Raw genomic sequence first — 20993 nt, 5'->3', positions numbered from 1 at the left:
TCTTCACAACCTTGCACTCATATTAAAAAGATACCAATTTATTAAATGAACAGCATAGGTAATATATTCAATAATGTAATACCTCCGTAATGGTGACAGATGTTAACCAGTCTTACCATAGTGATCCTTTTGTAATGCACAGAAACATCAAAACCCTAAGCTGAGCACCAGGAACTAACATAGTGTTATGTTAGTTATTCAAAAACAAACTCATAGAAAAAAAGATCAGATCTGTGATTATTACAGGTTGGGGGAGCAGTGGAAGGAACTGGATGAAGGCAGTCACAGGTACAAACTTGCAGTTATAACATAAATAAGAGTACTAAGGATATAATGTACAACATAATTAACACTGCTGTTTTTTATATATAAAACTTAAGAAAATAAATCCTAAGAGTTCTCATCGCAAGAAAACATTTTTTTTTTTTTGTATCTAGATGAGATGATGTTCACGGAACATTTTGCAGTAATCATTTCATGATGTTTGCGAATCAAATCACTATGTTGCACACATTAAACTTATACAGCGCTGTAAGTCAATTATATTTCAATAAAACTGGAAGGAATTTTTTTCTTTTTCAAATGATACCAATTTAAGAATTTTTTGAAGCAGCAAAAATCATCATTTTTATTAAGCCCTAGCCTTTAAATACACATATTTTACATGTACTTTTTAAGAAACTGGAAAAGTATGAATGAATAAAATGGTTTCCTAAGGAAAAACTCTTGTGATGTTGAGTTTCTACACAAACTAAATTGCTTTCTTTAGGGAAAACTATTTTTAATTTAAATAATGATGGACAGACAAATGACAGTTACTAAAACTGGAGTATTTGGCAGATATATTCTTAAAAATGAAAAAAAAGGAAGCCTGTCACATAAAAAAATAACTGTCAGGATTTATTCTTAATAATGAAATTTGAGCTTTCAACTGAAAATTATAATTGTATAAATCACATATTCACCACTGTGAGATTCCCAATACATAAAAGACTATTTTCATGAAACTGGGAGTGATACTAACAAATAAAAGACATTTTACAACATTTGAAAAATGTGTATAATTTAATGAATAAAAACTTTGCAAATGAACAATGCACCATAGTAAAAGTCACATATGGGAAGAATTTCTATACAAAGGACTGATGGATACATATATCTTTTACCACAATATCTTTGTTGATATACAGTCAACACATATACAATTTATATTTAAAGTGAACAATTCAATAGCATTTGGTATATTCAGAGCTGTGCAAGGATCACCACATCAATCTCAGAACATTTTCAACACTCTAAAAAGAATCCCATATCACTCAGTCACCATACCCCTAAATCCCCATTCCCACAAATCCTAGGAAACAACCAGTGTATTTTCTGTCACTATAAATATGCATATTTAGGACATCTTACAAAAATGGAATCATAAAGTATGTGGACTTTTGTGAGCAGCTTCTTACGCTTAGCACGATATTTTCAAGATTCAGCCACACTGTAGCATAAATAAGTATTTCATTTCTTTTTATTGACAATATTCTATGGTACAGATACTTCACATCTTATTTATTTATTCCTCAATTGATGGACATGTGGTTTTCTCCCACTTTCTTGCTATTATGAATAATACTGCTATGAATATACATGTACAACTCTTTATGTAAAGATATATTTTCATCTCTTCTGGGTATATACCTGGAAATGTTGAGTCATATGATAACTCTGTCTTTAGACTTTCAAAGAACTGAGAGACTATATGCCAAACCAGCTTCACCATTTTGTAATCCTACCAGCTCAATATCCTCACCACAATTTTTATATATGGTGTGAGACAGGGTACGAGTTCATTTTACTGTATGTACCTTACCCAGCATCATTTGTTGAAAAGGCCATTCTTTCTGTTTGATTCTCTTGACATTCTTGTCAGAAATCAATTACCCAATTAAATGGATAAATTAATCAATGGATAAATTAATCAATCAATTAAATGGATAAATTTATTTCTGGACTCTAAATTCTGTGACAACTAGATCAGACAAAGGTACAAACATAATTCACTGGAGAAAGAATAGTTTTTAAGCAAACAGAGCTAGAATTACTAGATAATTATATACAAAAATTTCCATCCATTCTTCACCTGTAAACAAAAATACTTCATAACGGATTATAGATCTAAATGTAAAATCCCTTACCAATGGATTCTTAAATACACAGCTTTAATATAAAACTGACACTCTGTAAAAGGTAGTGGTATTATAACTTTTTACCACTGGAAAATTAGCATTCCATACACAGATAATAGTATATCATAATGACAGTAATTTTCCCCTATTGCTGAATGTTTACATTGTTTTCAGTCTACTTTATTATAAAAACTGCCTTAATATATTTACATATTCCTTATTTAAATATCTAACTACTACTATAGGATACCAAAACTAGGAATTCCTGCATTAAAGATTATGTGCATATAAAATTTTTAAAAATACTGCCAAATTGCTCCACAATAAGGTAGACCTAATTTTCACTCCCATACAAAAGGGTATAAAAGTATCCTTTGCTTTTCAATCTCCCCACACTGAATTCTAATAAAATTATTTACAACTAAGTGATATGCAAATCTGGTGACTTCTATTTTAACTTGCATTTTTATTGTTAACTGGGTTGAGGTTTACTTATTAGCAATTCATATTTATTCTTATATAAATTGAATTACTCATCATATCCTCTGTTTACTTTTTCAGTTGGGCTTTTCTTTTCTTCATGCTGCCAAAATTCTAAGAATTGTTTAAGACTTTAGGAACATTAATTCTTTGCCTGATAAATGTTGCAAATATTTTCATTTCATCTTTATGATGTATTTCACCTACCACATTTTGAATTTAATGTCTTTAATCTTTAAGACTTACATATTAGAAACAACAGTGAGAAACTGACAGAGAAAGATAAGCCAGTAAAGGGTAGAGATGGCTCAAAGATAACATGAACAAAGAAAGAGTGCTATTTGTCTTGAAAGCCAATGTAAGAAAGTTTTAAAACTGAGGAAGTAATCAACAAATGAAATAACCTTGAGTGGGTCAATTAGAATTCATATTTTTAAACAGTCTCTGGTTTCAGCAATTATATTATTAGTGACTTCTGTAAAAAAATAAATAATGTTTCCAAAGAGAGATAAATGTTGAAATCTTAAAAGTGGGAAGTAAAGCAGTGGTGATAATGAATATAAACTCTTCTACCTAGACTAGGGGTTGGCAGTTTCAGAGAATGAGAAAGAAAATGGAATAGAACCTAAAAAATAAAATGATATAAACAGGTTTGAAGACAATGAGGAGAGAACGTGAAGAAGTTGAAACATGATGATTTCTGTTATATCTACTGAGAGGATATGAAGTACTTGCTGAGAATAGGGTAATATGTGAAAGGAGATTAAGAGAGATCTAAACAAACACGAGGGCTTCCCTTGTGGCTCAGCTGGTAAAGAATCTGCCTGCAATGCGGGAGACCTGGGTTGGGAAAATCCCCTGGAGAAGGGAAAGGCTACCCACTCCAGTATTCTGGCCTGGAGAATTCCACCGACTGTGAAGTCCATGGGGTTGCAAAGCGTCGGACACAACTGAGCGACTTTCACTTTCACTTCAAACAAACACGAAGGGAATAACAACTGGGAGTAGAAACTCAAAGTATTGTGGATACAGACATGTCTGAGTCCTTTAAAATGCCTAGAAAATGTTTGCATATGGACAGACTCAATGAATATGTATAAAATATGACCAGATTTTGGAATCTAAAAAATATACATGCTTCAAGAAATTTATATGATTTTTAATAGAAAAATTGTATATAAATCAGTATACACTAATATGATAATTACACAGTGACATGATTTCCAAAGAAGTACATATAATTCTATTTGATTTAATTTCTAAAGAATCAGATTAAAACTTTTATACTAATAGGTCGGCAAACTGATGAAGTGGCACCTTTAATTAAAATTTATATTTGCAGTATAGGATCAAAAATTTGTAAATATAACTAACAATGGAATTTTTAATCAAGACATATAATAATTTAATACATATATAACCAAAGAATTTAAAATCTTATGATGTAAAGTATAACAAATTTTTAATCAAGATTATGTCTAAACTATATTCCGTTCCGTTCCGTTCTGTCGCTCAGTCGTGACCGACTCTTTGCGACCCCGTGGACTGTAGCCTACCAGGCTTCTCCGTCCATGGGATTCTCCAGGCAAGAATACTGGACCCATGAATAATTGTCAAGAATCATTTGCATAATAAAATCAAAAGTAAAAAGTACTAAAATTGCTAATGTTAAAGATTATATTTAAACAGTTAGAATAAAGACTTTAAATGTATTCAGCTTCTAAACATACAGTGAAAATGATATTTTTATTTAATAAACTAACACCGAGAAGAAATTAGGTGAGGATTACATAGGAACTCTCCTGTAGTAAAAATTTTTCTGTAAATCTAAAATTATTCCAAATGAGAAGTCTACTCTCCTACTACTGTTGGTGGGAATGTAAACTGAAGCAGTGACTACGGAGAATAGTATAAAGGTTCTTTAAAAAAATTAAAATAGAGCTACCATGTGATCTAGCAATCCTACTCCTGGGCATACATCTGAAGTAAACCATGGTTCAAATTATATACAGATCCCAGTGCTCGTTGCACTGCCATTTACAATATCCAAGACACGAGAGCAACCTAAAAGTCTATCAACAGATGAAAGGATAAAGAAGATATGATGCTTACATACAATATAATATACTCAGTCATTAAAAAGAATGAAATTATGCCATTTGCAGCAAAATGGATGAACCTGGAGATGACCATACTAAGTGAAGTAAGTCAGACATCAGAAGACAAATATTATAAGATACTGTTAATATGAAGAATCTTAAAAAATGATACAAACTTATTTGCAAAACAGAAACAGAATCACAGACATAAGAGAATGAACTTATGCTTATGGTGGGGGAAAGATGGGGGTAGGGATAGATTAGATTGGGAATTTGAGATTGACATACACACACAACTACATTTCAAATAGATAACCAATAAGTATCAGTTCTGAATATTCACTGGAAGGACTGATGTTGAAGCTGAAACTCCAATACTCTGGCCACCTGATGCGATGAGCTGACTCATTTGAAAAGACCCTAATGCTGGGAAGGATTGAAGGCGGGAGGAGAAGGTGATGACAGAGGCTGAGATGGTTGGATGGCATCACTGACTCGAGGGGCATGGGTCTGAGTAAACTCCGGGAATTGGTGATGGACAGGGAGGCCTGGAATGCTGCAGTCCATGGGGTCGAAAAGAGTTGGACACAACTAAGTGACTGAAAAGAACTGAAGAAACTACTATACAGCAAAGGGAACTCTGCTCAAATATTCTGTAATAACCTAAATGAGAAAAGAACTTGAAAAAAAAAGATATATGTACATGTATAACTGAATCACTTTGCTGTACACCTGAAACTAACACTGTAAATCAATTAAGTCTAATAAAAAATAATTTCTATACAAGTTTATTTTTAAAAACTAAGTATTAGTTTACTTTTTTACTTTTTACCTTGAATAATTTTATACTTAAAGAAAACTTACAGAAATAATACAAAGAAGTCTCATATACCATTCATGTTATATTAATATACTATAATAAAATTAATATTATATAACAATAGTAAAATTATCATAGTCATGATATTGCTTTCTTGTTTTGAAGTCATTATTCTACAAATCAAAAAAATCTTCTCTGTGTCATAAACTAATTACTTTTAGGCAAAATTTTGACATGGTTTGTTGACTTTCAACTCAAGTGATAAATAAAAGGATACATTTCGATTTGAAAGCAGGGTAAAAAAAAAAGAGTAGTGCTTTCATGTAGCAACTGCAGTTGACCCTTGAACAACACAGGCTGGAACTGCCTAGGTGCACTTATATATAGATTTTTTCAATAATAAGTACTATTCTACTACACTATAGTTTTTAATATAGGATGATTAAAGTCATCCAAATTTAATTCAGATAATCATTATATCTACTACAGTGGGCAATAATCCCTTAGAAGAAATGGAGTAGCTCTCACAGCCAACAAACTGTCCGAAATGCAGTACTTGGGTACACTTTCAAAAACAACAGAATGATCTCTGTTCACTTTCAAGGAAAATCAGTCCACATCACAGTAATCCAAGTCTATGCCCCAACCACTAATGCCAGAGAAGCAGAAGTTGAATGCTTCTCTGAAAACTTACAAGACCTTCTAGAACTAACACTCAAAACATACGTCCTTTTCATCATAAGGGACTGGAATCCAAAAGTAGGAAGTCAAGAGCCTGGAATAACAGGAAAGTTTAGCCTTGGAGTACAAAATGAAGCTAAAGCTGAAACTGCAATACTTTGGCCACCTCATGCGACGAGTTGACTCACTGGAAAAGACTCTGATGCTGGGAAAGGTTGGGGGCGGGAGGAGAAGGGGACGACGGAGAATGAGATGGCTGGATGGCATCACCGACTCGATGGACATGAGTCTGAGTGAACTCCGGGAGTTGGTGATGGACAGGGAGGCCTGGCGTGCTGTGATTCATGGGGTCGCGGAGAGTCGGACACGACTGAGCGACTGAACTGAACTGAACTGAACTGACAAAATGAAGCAGGGCAAAGGATAATAGAGTTTTGCCAAGAGACCACACTGGTCATAGCAAACACCCTCTTCCAACGACACAAGACATCACGAGATGGTCAATACCAAAATCAGATTGATTATATACTTTGCAGCTGAAGATGGAGACGCTCTATACAGTCTTCAAAAATAAGACCAGGAGCTGACTGTGGCTCAGATCATGAACTCTTATTGCCATATTCTTAAATTGAAGAAAGTAGGGAAAACCAATAGACCATTCAGGTATGATCTAAATCAAATCCCTTACAAATATACAGTGGAAGTGAGAAACAGATTCAGGGGATTAGATTTGATAAGAGTTCCTGAAGAACAATGGATGGAGTTTTGTAACATCGTACAGGAGGCGGTGATCAAGACTATCCCCAAGAAAAAGAAATGCAAAAAGGTAAAACGGTTATCTGAGGAGGCCTTACAAATAGCTAAGAAAAGAAGAGAAGTGAAACGCAAAGGAAGAAGGAAAGATACACCCATTTGAATGGTATATCAATTGATCACTTTCCTCAGTGATCAATGCCAAGAAATAGAGGAAAACAACAGAATGGGAAAGACTAGAGATCTCCTGAAGAAAATTAGAGATACCAAGGAACATTTCATGCCAAGATGGGCACAATAAAGAACAGAAACAGTATGGACCTAACAGAAGCAGACGATATTAAGAAGAGGTGGCAAGAATAGCCAGAAGAACTATACCAAAAAGATCTTCAGGACCCAGATAATCACAATGGTGTGATCACTCACCTACAGCCAGACATCCTGGAGTGTGAAGTCAACTAGGACTTAGACAAACAAAGCTAGTGGAGGTGACAGAATTTCAGCTGAGCTATTTTCAAATCTTAAAAGACGATGCTGCAAAAGTGCTGTACTCAATATTGCCAGCAAATTTGGAAAATTCGGCAGTAGCCATAGGACTGGAAAAGGTCAGTTTTCATTCCAATCCCAAAGAAAGGCAATGACAAAGAATGGTCAAACTACCACACAATTGGAGTCATCTCACACGATAGCAAAGTAATGCTCAAAATTCTCCAAGTGAGGCTTCAACAGTATGTGAACTGAGAACTTTCTGATGATCAAGCTGGTTTAGAAGAGGCACAGAAACCAGAGATCAAATTGCCAATATCCACTAGATCACAGAAAAAAAAGAGAGTTCCAGAAAAACATCTACTTATGCTTCATTGACCACTCCAAAGCCTTTGACTGTGTGGATCACAACAAACTGTAGAAAATTCTTCAAGAGATAGGAATACCAGACCAACTTACCTGCCTCCTGAGAAATCTGTACGCAGCAACAGTTAGAACCAAACATTTAACAATGGACTGGATCCAAACTGGGAAAGGAGCACGTCAAGGCTATATACTGTCATCCTGTTTATTTAACTTATATGCAGACTGTATCATGTGAAATGTCAGACTGGATGATGCACAAGCTGGAAACAAGACTGCAGGGAGAAATGATCAATAACTTCAGATATGCAGAAGACACCACCCTTATGGCAGTAAGTGAAGATGAACTAGACATACTCTTGATGAAAGGAAAAGATGAGAGTGAAAAAGATGGCTTAAAACTCAACATGCAAAAAACCTAAGATCATGGCATCTGGTCACATCATGGCAATAGATGGGGAAACAGTGGCTCACTTTATTTTGGGGGCTCCAAAATCACTGCAGATGGTGATTGCAGTCATGAAATTAAAAGACGCTTACTCCTTGGAAGGAAAGTTGTGACCAACCTAGACAGCATATTAAAAAGCAGAGACATTACTTTGCCAACAAAGGTCCATCTGGTCGAAGCTATGATTTTTCCAGTAATCGTGTATGAAATGTGAGAGTTGGACTATAAAGAAAGCTGAACGCCAAAGAATTGATGCTTTTGAACTGTGGTGTTGGAGAAGACTCTTGAGAGTCCCTTGGACTGCAAGGAGATCCAACCAGTCCATCCTAAAGGAAGTCAGTTCTGAATATTCATTGGAAGGACTGATGCTGAAGCAGAAACTCTAATACTTTGGCCACCTGATACGAAGAACTGCCTCATTGGAAAAGACCCTGATGCTGGGAAAGACTGAAGGCAGGAGAAGAAGGGGACGACACAGGATGAGACGGTCGGATGGCATCACTGACTCGATGGACGTGAATTTGAGGAAATTCTGGTAGTTGGTGATGGACAGAGAAGCCTGGCATGCTGCAGACCATGGGATTGCAAAGAGTTGGACATGACTGAGCAACTGAACTGCAGTGAACTGATAGTACAACACAATCCACTGCTGGCACACATCCAGGGTAATAGAGAGTGAACTATAAAGTTATAGGTGCAGGGTTGGCAAGCCTAACCCCTAAATGTTCAAGACCAACTATTCATCAACTTTCTAAAATGTATTCCTATGCTAGAACTCAGTATCCTCCAAGTGGATGAATAATGAAGTATTTACATAAATTATATAATACTTTAACACTAATCTTCATTAGAATTTCTAAAAAGAAAAGCTACCATTTCTAAAAATACTGCAGAAAGAGCTAAGTGTGGGTTTGGAGACCAGGAATTTGAAATAGGACCCATGCATATAATAGTGATTTGCATTCAACAATCTCAATACCAAGGAACAGATTGACAGATACTAAGTTAGACTGACCTCGGGTTGGTGGCTAAGCATGGTGAAATAAAAGAACACAAAAAGCGAGAGAATGTGTTTACATATGTTTGAGAGAAAATTAAGTGTACTCAAATGCACTGAGGGCAATGAAATGCAGATTTGGGGGCAGTGACATGTAGAGGTACAAGGCTAGGAAAATTCTATATCATCACAGAAAATGAGTCATATGTCTCATATAGAACTGTTCAGTTCAGTTCAGTCGCTCAATTGTGTCCGACTCTCCGCGACCCCATGAATCACAGCACGCCAGGCCTCCCTGTCCATCACCAACTCCCGGAGTTCACTCAAACTCATGTCCACAGAGTCGGTGATGCCATCCAGCCATCTCATTCTCTGTCGTCCCCTTCTCCTCCCACCCCCAACCTTTCCTGTAAGGGATGACAATTTACAGCACTGACATAATAGAAAATTATTTAAAAAGAATCAAGTTCAATAAACTCTGAAAAGGGAAGATGGATCGTTTATAACAGTGAAATCATCCCTTACCTTCTGGTTGGGAAATTGTAGACAGATCTTTACAAGTTACAAGAAAATTCATTTAAACGCCTTTAAACTTCCAAAATACAAAAAGAAAAGATTAAAATGTGCATTTTTCCTGATTCTGCTTGATCAATAGGAAATATACAATTTTAAAAATGATTGCCAAAAGAGGGGAAATGTTAAAATTTTCTTGAAAAGGTATGTTAGGACAGCATCACCATTTCACAACATTTTACACTATTTTTCAAATAATGCCTAGTATTATTACCTTGAACTGAAAGTACTAAAATATTCATAAAAATTTGTATTTCTTCAAAAAACTAAGGTATGTGATTTGAAAGTACTTTAAGAGTAAAAAATATATATATTCTAAAACAATGTTGCTGCTGCTGCTGACTCTGTCCAACTCATGTCCAACTCTGTGTGACCCCATAGACGGAAGCCCACCAGGCTCTCCCTTCCCTGGGATTCTCCAGGCAAGAACACTGGAGTGGGTTGCCATTTCCTTCTCCAATGTGTGAAAGTGAAAAGTGAAAGTGAAGTCGCTCAGTTGTGTCCGACCCTTAGCGACCCCATGGACTGCAGCCTACCAGGCTCCTCCATCCATGGGATTTTCTAGGCAAGAGTACCGGAGTGGCTTGCCATTGCCTTCTCCGAAAACAATGTTACTTTTACTAAAATACAGAGAATACATAGAAGAACTATACAGAAAAGATCTTTATAACCCAGATAACCAGGATGTGTGATCACTCACCTATATCCAAAAATTCTGGACTGCGAAGTCAAGTGAGCCTTAGGAAGCATCCCGACAAACAAAGCTAGTGGAGGTGATGGAATTCCAGTTGAGCTGGTATTCTAAACGATGATGCTGTGAAAGTGATGCACTCAATATGCCAGCAAATTTGGAAAACTCAGCCGTGGTCACAGGACTGGAAAAGATCAGTTTTCATTCCAATCCCAAAGAAAGACAATGACAAAGAATGCCCAAACTACCACACAATTGCAGTCATCTCGCACGCTAGCAAATTAATGCTCAAAATTCTCCAAGCAAGGTCTCAACAGTATGTGAATCAAAAACTTCCCGATGCCCAAGCTGGATTTAGAAAAGGCACAGGAACCAGAGATCAAACTGCCAACATCCAATGGATCATAGAAAAAGCAAGAGAGTTAGAGAAAAACATCTGCTTTATTGACTATGCCAAAGCCTTTGACTGTGTGAACCACAACAAACTCTGGAAAATTCTTCAAGAGGTGGGAATACAAACAAGACCAACTTACATGCCTCATGAGAAATCTATATACAGGTCAAGAAGCGCCAGTTAGACCGGACGTGGAACAAATGAAGCTCTAATACTTCGGCCACCTGATGTGAAGAACTGACTCATTGGAAAAGACCCTGATACTGGGAAAGACTGAAGGCGGGAGGAGAAGGGGACGACAGAGGATGAGATGGTTGGATGGCATCACTGACTCGATGGACATGAGTTTGAGCAAGCACCAGGGGACAGTGATGAGCAAGGCAGCCTGGCGTGTTGCAGTCCATGGATTTGCAAAGAGTTGGACACAACTGAGCGAATGAACTGACTGACAGATCATAAATGTTCCATTTATCAGATAAGTTAAGGACTTAGTTAACAAATGATCACAGGACACTTAATAAAAAATACGGTATAAAATATAGACAACTACTACTTAAAGAATTATAATTTTTCATTAAGTTAACTTTTAACAACTACACTTTATAGAATCCCAGGAGTCAACTGATACCAAAAATTACCAATTAACAGATACCCAAAAAAGTCTATTATTCAGAGAAGCTGTTTCTAGGCAAAGTACAAAAAAAAATGGAATATTTATTTCCAAATAATTTATTGCCCATTTCTAAGAAATAATTGGTATATGCTGAAAATTCCCTGAGAGCTAACAATCACACCTTATTAAAAGATGCAATTAAACAAAAACCACAAACCAAAAAACACAAAACAAACATAAAGATGTAATTAGTCTCCAGAAATTACATGCACTGACAGAGAACAGACACTCAAATTAAGCTTGTAAAGTAAGCCCTTTAGATAAAGCAGGAAAATGTTTTATGTAAAAACCTTTCATTTGGAAAGTGCATGCGGTGCGAGTTCAAAGTCACATCAGTCATGTCTCACTCTTTGTGTCCCTATGGACTACCAGGCTCCTCTGTCCATGGGGTTCTCCAGGCAAGAATACTGGAGTAGGGTGCCATTACCTTCTTCAGGGGATCTTCCTGACCCAGGATCTTCAAGGGATCTTCCTTCCCAAATCTGCATCCCTAAGGTCTCCTGCATTGGCAGGTGGATCTTTTACCACTAGCACCACCTATGAAGCCCTTGGAAAGTAGTAAATTTCAGGTTTGTTCCATCTTTGAAAAATTTGGAGGTAACATTAAAAACATTAAGGGATATATGAATTCTCTCTTGTAAAATCTAATCTCTTTCATACATTTAGCATTACGGCTAAACCTTCCAATTCTATCAGAATGTAAGTTAAAATAAATATACGACCATTGAAAATGGGGATGTTAGAAATCTAATCTGAAACATTCAGAAAGTTAAGGGAAACTGACTATCTTTGAAGAGTGGTGGCGATAGATAAAACTTCAGATTATAATTTTTCCTTGTCAAATTGAAAAGTTACAATTGCTAATATATACATTTCATTGTGAATTAACTTTTCATCATGATCCATTGCTTGAAAAGCAAACACTATGATTTAAAATACTAGACAATCAGTAAAGGTACCCTCAACAGTTTAGCGTATCTCCATGATAATAAAAACAAGCTTATTTTCAAATTACCTCAAAATTACTCTATAGTCTTCAAAAATATTAATCAAAGATTCTTATATTCACATAAGAATTACTGCAAAAAACACTTATACCTTATATTCACATTTATACCTGTCAACTGAAACATTAACCTGGTATATGTTTATTACGTACTCACAAGAAAGTAAACAATATTTTTTAAAAAGAGAAAGTAGTAAACAACAGAGAATATCAGCAATTACTTCAGCATTAACCAATGACTGCTAGTTAACAGACAAAGGAAATTATACCCTTTTCGTAACTGCTCATTAACGTACGAAGAAGTGCTAGGTAGAAATATTGTATATTGAAATTTTCAAAAAGTACTGGATATTTTAGTATTAAGATTAAAGGACAGAGAGTCCAGAAATGCTGGTAATATTCAAGCAACTATTTAAAATGATAAAGTGAGAGTTGCTCAGTCATTTTTGATTCTTTGTGAAGCACAAACCTGCCAGGCCCCTCTGTCGATGGAATTCTTCAGGCAAGAATACTGGATTGGGTGTGCCATTCTCTTCTCTAGGGGATCTTTCCCACCTAGGAATAGAACTGGGGTCTCCTGCATTGCTGGCAGATTCTTTATCATTTCAACCACCAGGGAAGTCCCATTTAAAATGAGACCATAATAATAAAGAACTTCTAAGGTCAAAATGTAAACTCTTCTTTGATGATCACTAAATCCAGAAATATCTTGGATCTGATCATTTAAAAGGTATTTCTGAGTTAAAAACAAAAGAAAATCAACCTAATAATTACCCCAAAGAAAATATATAAATGGCCAAGAGAATAAAAAGATGTTCAATAGCATTAGTCATTAGGGAAATAACACAGTGATGAAATACCACTATATGTACAAGATTGGTTATAATTTTAAAGAAGAAAAGAAAAGAAAGGGTGAGGGGATAAATTCTGGCAAGGATCTGTACAAATTGGAACCCTTAATACATTTCTGGTGAGAATGTACATTGTTGTTGCCACTGGGGAAAGAGTTTGGTAGTTCCTCGAGAAGCGCAGATTTACCATACGAACCATCAATTAAATCCCTGCAGGTATATACTCAAATGAATAAAAAAAGAAGCATTCAAACTCTGTGGACAACCCAAATGTTAATGAACTCATGAACAGATAACAGGATACAGCCATATAATGGAATTATTATTCAGTTACAGAAAGGAATCAAGTGCTAATACATATGACCATCTAAATGAATCATAAAAATATTATTACATATAAGTAAAAGAAGCCAAATAAAAAAGGTCACATAAAGCAATGATTTCATTTATATGAAACATTCAGAAATGGCAAATTCATTCTAACAGATAACCTATCTGTGGTTGCCAGGGGCTGACAGGAGGGAATGAGGAACGACTGCTTTCATTCTGGGGTTTCCATTTGGAGTGATAAAACACACCCTAGAACTAGACACAGAGTACGGTTGCACAGTATGGTGAATTAAGTAAATTCTACTGAATTGTACACTTTAAATAATTCATTTCATGTTATGTGGATTTTACTTCAGTGAAAACGGAAAACTCAAAAAAAGGAAAGACTCTTTATCCTGTTAACGTTACCCACTGAAGCATACTAAACAAACATCACAAAATTGGTCTTTTAGTAGGGTTTTCAGCAGTTCTGTAGAAGACAAATTGGTGGAGAGACAAATAGCTGTAGTGAGAACAGAGGGAAATCATCCTATAACCAAGAACAATCGAGAGTATGGAGGAAGGAGTATCAGAGAAAAATAGAGGGGAACAGTGAAACCCAGGGGAGACTTTTCAAGACTGCCAAGCAGATAAAGGAGAGGAAATCACAAACAGTGCCTGTGACACTCCAGCTTAGTGTCAGAATATGTCAGAAAATGAGCTGGAATTCATTTGTTAAGGGGCTATAAGAACCCAAGAGAAAACAGTGGGTAAAGATTTAAAGGAGAAGGAAAGAAACACTGCAAGAATTAAAAGAAGAAGAAGATGCAACTATGGAAAAGGAGGGAGAGGATCCAGAAAAGGAAGAAAACCTGAGGAACAGGTATCACAGAAGCAAAGCCAGAGAGGAAAAAAGCTTCAAACTGCTGGTAGGGTCAACACTGATAAAGGAGTCAAATGAGATGAGAACTATAAAGTGTTCAGTGGATTGGATGACCAAATCATAATCAGTGGCTCCTACTACCTGAATTTCAAGAAGTGGTAAGAACAGTGAGGAGATAAGAATCTCTTTATCTTCAGTGATTTTCAGGAATTTCAACTGAAAAGGAAACTAGATAGATAAGGCAGATGTTGGAGAGAGATTTTCTTATTTTATATCGGGATGGGAGAGAAATTAAGCACATTTATATATCAATGGCAAGCCACTCCAGTACTATTGCCTAGAAAATCCCATGGATGGAGGAGCCTGGTAGGCTGCAGTCCGTGGGGTCGCTAAGGGTCGGACACGACTGAGCGACTTCACTTTCACTTTTCACTTTCACACATTGGAGAAGGAAAAGGCAACCCACTCCAGTGTTCTTGCCTGGAGAATCCCAGGGAAGGGAGAGCCTGGTGGGCTTCCGTCTATGGGGTCACACAGAGTCGGACACGACTGAAGCGACTTAGCAGCAGCAGCAGCATAACAAAGATAGTGAAGACCAGGGAGGGGATAAGATTTGAAGGTAGACTCAAGGATGAGAAGAAAAGCACAAATGAAGGATGTTAGATATAAAATGAAAGTGGAATAACTAATTCTCAAATATTAGATAGAAAGAATAAAATAAAGATATGCATGCAGTTAAGCGTGACTACACAACAAGACACTGAAAACACTTCTTGAAAGCCAAAACAGTTGCTTAGTTGAGAAGCTGGGAAGGTATCTCCAGGGATAAGAGACTGAGTAGATGTGAGGAAAGGAAAAAATTATTAACATAAAATCTAGAGAAAATAAGAGAGAACGCTAAAAGCAAATTAAAGAACTGAAAAGAAGTGTCACCACCTACACTGTTGCTGGGAATGTAAATTGGTGCAGCCACTTACATGTAACGGGGAACATTACAAAGGTTCCTTAAAAAACTAAGAATAGAGTTGCCATATAATCCTGCAACCCTACTCCTGGGACTATATCTAGGAAAACTCTTACTTAAACACCGCCATGTTCACAGCAGTGCTATTTAGAGTAACTAAGGGTGGCTCAGACATTCAGGAACTTGCCTGCAATACAGGAGACCCATGTGCAATCCCTGGGTTGGACAATTCCCTGGAGAAGGGAATGGCTACTCACTACAATCTTCTTGCCTAAAGAATTTCATGGACAGAGGAGCCTGGCGAATTACAATCCACGGAGTTGCAAAGAGTCGGACATGAGTGAGCAACTAACAAGATGTGGAAGTAACCTAAATGTCCAGGAAGTAAGTCAGATAGAGGAAAGCAAATATTACATGATGTCACTTATTTGTGGAATTTTAAAAGACGATACAAATGAACTTAGTTACAAAACAGAAATAGACACACAGACATAGAAAATAAGCTTATGGTCACCAACAGGATAAATCAAGACTTTGGAATTAACTTCTGTACACAACTATACAGAAAACATGCAAACAACAAGGATCCACTGTGTAACACAGAGAACTATATCCAGCATGCTGTGGTCAACTATAATGGGAAAGAATCTAAAAAAGAATAAATATATGTAAAAAATAAATTTTATAATCATTTTGATGTACACTTGAAACTAACACAACATTGTAAATTAATAACTCAATTAAAAAAAGGAAAGAAAAGAAGATTCAGGGTGCAACTTAGTTTGGAAAACTGAGTTACTCTGCCTATTTACGAACAGCATGGTTTTATACAAATTTCTACTCATCACTGGAATCAAGATTGCTGGGAGAAATATCAGTAACCTCAGATATGCAGATGATACTACTCTAAAGGCAGAAAGTGAAGAGAAACTATTAATAAAGATCCTCTTGATGAGGGTGAAAGAAGAGAGTTAAAAAGCTGGCTTGAAACTCAATAGTAAGTGAGAGTTGGACTGTGAAGAAAGTTGATCGCTGAAGAATTGATGCTTTTGAACTGTGGTGCTGGAGAAGACTCTTGAGAGTCCCTTGGACTGCAAGGAAATCCAACCAGTCCATGCTAAAGGAGATCAGTCCTGGGTGTTCATTGGAAGGACTGATGCTAAAGCTGAAACTCCAATACTTCGGCCACCTCATGCGAAGAGTTGGCTCACTGGAAAAGACTCTGATGCTGAGAGGGATTGGGGGCGGGAGGAGACGGGGACGACGGAGAATGAGATGGCTGGATGGCATCACCGACTCAATGGACATGAGTTTGAGTGAACTCCGGGAGTTGGTGATGGACAGGGAGGCCTGGCGTGCTGTGATTCATGGGGTCACAAGTGTCAGACATGACTGAGCGACTGAACTGAACTGAAGACCCTGCCATCCAGTCCCATCATTTCTTGGTAAACAGAAGAAAAAGTGGAAGTAGTGACAGTTTTTCTTTTCTTGAGCTCCAAAATCACTACAGGTGGTGACTGCAGCCATGAAATTAAAAGACATTTGGTAAGGCAAATGGGCTTCGGCGGCTCCAGCAGTGGCCGTAGTGCTTCCTCCTGGCCTTGTTAATATCAGGGCCAGGCCCAGGGAAGATGACACCCTAGAGCCCAGCCTTTCCTGGGGTAGGGGTGGGAGAGGACAGGGTGGGGACCAGCCATGTCAGAGGTGACTCGAAGTCTGCTACAGCACTGGGGTGCCAGTTTTAGGAGAGGCAGAAGATCTGAAGAAGCTAGAACCAATCCTAAAGAATATTCTTACATATAATAAAGAATTCCCATCTGATGTTCAGCCTGTCCCTTTAAGAAGAATTTTAGCACCTGGTGAAGAAGAGAATTTGGAATTTGAAGATGAAGAAGAGGGTGGTGCTTGAGCAGGGTCTCCTGATTCCTTTCCTGCCAGAGTTCCCAGTACTTTATTACCAAGGTTGCCATCAGAACCAGGAATGATGTTACTATCAGAATTGAGAAAACTGACCTGAAAGATGCCAGGCAATGCACTGATCCCTATATCACATTTAGGATAAAAGACCTGAATGGCACAGATTTAACTCCTGTGCAAGATACTCCTGTGGCTTCAAGAAAAGAAGACACATATGTTCATTTTAATGGAGACATTGAGCTCCAGAAGCATATTGAATAATTAACCAAAGGTGCAGCTATTTTTTTTTAATTCAAACACTACAAGCCTAAAGAAAGGTTTACCAGCAGTAAGTGTTTTGCTTTCATGGAGACGGATGAAATTAAACCTGGGGCAACTGTAACAGAACTATACAAGACACTCACTGACTTTAAAAGAAAGAAATTGCAATTATTGACCAAGAAACCACTTCATCTTCATCTGCATCAAACTTTGCACAAGGAATGATCCTGACATGAGCATTCTGGAACTTCTGTGAATCTCACCACTCCATAGAATCCATCATAGCTCTGTGTAGCGTACGCACCTCTCAACAGGCAGGAAGGAAGCCGGACACAGGTTGTCAGATCAGAGTGAGTTCATTACAAGCTTTAGCACAGAATTCAAAGTCCAGCATCACTGACAAAACAGACTCCTTTGGATACAGGCTTACTGTAGATCTTGAAACGTTTTCACTTTCTTATTAACTGTGCAATTAATAGTCTCTTTTCTAATCTACCACTACTCCCGCCCTGCTTCCTGGAACAACACTGTTGTGGGTGGGATGTTCTTGTCTTCGAACGTAACACAGCAATAAGAATGTGCTAGAATGTCCACTTCTGCTCAATATGCTCTTTAGCAAACTTTGGGTTGATGTGGGGAGGAAAGCATGAGACTGCCTTAGAGGAAATGGGACCAATTATGCTGCCCAAGGTCAGTTTGGAAGTTAATAGTCTGCTCCTTAGAGACAGCCTCAATTCACCCCGATCTCATGGCTTTCCTGCCTAGAAATCATGTGCCTTGGCCAGTCTCCCACATGGGAGTGTTTGCAGGTGGTAGCTGGGATTTTTCCAGATGACCAGATTGTTCTTCTGAAAGTGAGCATATTTTTAGTCATGTTGATTAGCTTTTTTCCTATATCACATTGTAACTCTTTCTGATAGTGATTCTAGGGTTAATGATGAAACCATCTCAGAATATTTACAAATTCTTAGTGTGGTTACAATGTCGTCTAAATCATGTAATCTAAAAATAATTTGAGTCAGATGCTAATGAGATATTGCAGGAATAACTGCTATTTTTCTGACAACTGATTATGAAACCTTAAAACCTGCATACCTCTTCTGCAGTGATGAGTATGCAAATCTGGAGATATTCTATTTTTTTTAATATAGGTAGATAGGATTGCCATTTACTTCCTATTTAGATATACTGACATTCATCCATATGGAAATATGCAAGTCATTAGCTTATTATAATATGACTATTTACATTCTTTTGACTTAAAAATGGAGCTTAAATAAAACTTTCATAGTACATACACAGTGGATATTTTACACAGAAGATTTGGGGTGGATGTTTTGTGGGTCAGACATATTTAATATTCACTATTTTAAATGACCAGTGCTAAAACGCACAAGACGCAGTGCCAGTACGTGGCCTATTTTTAAACTAGTGTAACAAGCCTAGTCATACCATTTGGTATGTTTGCTTTTTAAAATCAGTATCTACAATTAAGTTACAGCTGTTACACATCAGGAGACCTAGTCTCCACTTTCAGTTGTCTGTCGAGTCAATTCTCTTTACTATGATAGATATGCGAATTCTTAATGAAATTGTCTTGCCTCTCATCTTGATTAGGCTAATTCCAAAATCATTCCACCCACAATATCTTACGGGGATGAAGAATTTGCCTTAATAAATTACCTTGTTGTTCATGAAAAAAAAAAAAAGACTTGGTTCTTGGAAGGAAAGCTATGACAAACCCATAAGTCATTGTTTAGTTGCTAAGTCATGTCCAACTCTTTTGCAACCCCATGGACTGTAGGCCACCAGGCTCCTCTGTCCATGGGATTTCCCAAGCACAAATAGTGGAGTGGATTGCCATTTCCTTCTCCAGGGAACCTCTGCGACCCAGAGGTCAAACCAGTGTCTGCTGCACTGCAAGTGGATTCTTTACCACTGACCCACCAGAGAAGCCCCTGTGACAAGCCCAGAAAGCATATTAAAAAGCAAAGATACTACTTTGCCAACAAAGATCCATATAATCAAAGCTATGGTTTTTCCAGTATTCATGTATGGATGTGAGAGTTTGGACCATAAAGAAGGCTGAGCACAGAAGAATTAATGCTTTCGAATTGTGGTGCTGGAGAAGACTTTTGAGAGTCCCTGGGACAGCAAGGAGATCCAACCAGTCAATCCTAAAGTAAATCAATCCTGAATATTCACTGGAAGGACTGATGCTGAAACCTCAAAACTACGGCCACCTAATGCAAAGAGGCCACTCACTGAAAAAGACCCTGATGCTAGTTAAGATTGAGGGCAACAGAAGAAGCAGGTAGGAGAGGATGAGACAGTTAGATAGCATTATCAACTCAATGGACGTGAATTTGAGCAAACTCTGGGAGACAGTGGAGTACAGAAGAGCTTGGTGTGTGAAGTCCATGTGGTTGAAGAGTCAGACACAATTTAGTAACTGAACACCACCTCCAACCCATTGCTTATACAGAAATCATCCAGATTTCTGACACAATATGCAATTTCAAATAACTATGTTTCAGAATACCACAAACAACTAGACAGTATTTATAAATTACATATCTTGATAAATTTTTTTCATAATTAATAGTTTCATTATACTTAGAAAATATGGCTGTATTTATGTATGGATCTGTACAGATATAATAAGTATTTGTTGATGACAGCTTAGTTAAAACAAAAACACCTTTGTCTTCCTACTGCAGCCAAATATAAGATAGAGAATTCTTCACTCTGAGGGAGGAAGCTTTAGTCTGTTTCTTATCTCTTACTATGAACTATAATATATATAATGTGAAACGTATATATTGTGAAAGGGTTTGAAAATAAAACCGTATTCACATACAAGTAATCTGTATGCTTTTGTAGAGATTCTCAAAATAGAAAAAGCTACATTCTTTTGGTCACAAACAATCTTCACATATATATCTTGTCAGGAAACATCTAACAGGAGGTTTCCTGTGTGCTGTTTTGGATCTGTCAGGAATTCTCTGTTCCTTATTAATTCCTGAATATTCATGAATTAAGAGGAGAGGCAAGCCTCTCCTGGGGGCTGAGGAATCCAGGCATTTCCTTCGTTAGTTTTTCTATACAGTGAAAAGTACCCTCTTCCTTTTTATGAACCATATGGTAAAAGTGATTATTTACAA

The 20993-nt window shown here is 37.0% G+C and overlaps 1 protein-coding gene and 1 pseudogene across 2 annotated transcripts in view; one reads left to right on the top strand and one right to left on the bottom strand.

The window, feature by feature from the left end:
• The window catches only part of ADK (adenosine kinase), a 566284-nt gene that overhangs the window by 320842 nt on the left and 224449 nt on the right, over positions 1-20993 (bottom strand). The window lies entirely within an intron of this gene.
• On the top strand, positions 14638-18054 carry LOC148775961 (axin interactor, dorsalization-associated protein pseudogene; annotated as a pseudogene).

The sequence above is a fragment of the Moschus berezovskii genome, chromosome 12, assembly GCF_049115385.1.
Source record: "Moschus berezovskii isolate FMDL1 chromosome 12, NW_MosBer_1.0, whole genome shotgun sequence".
Classification (NCBI taxonomy): Eukaryota; Metazoa; Chordata; class Mammalia; order Artiodactyla; family Moschidae; genus Moschus; species Moschus berezovskii.
The sequence above is the reverse complement of the archived record's forward strand: the minus strand, read 5'-3'. Positions and strand labels throughout refer to the sequence as shown.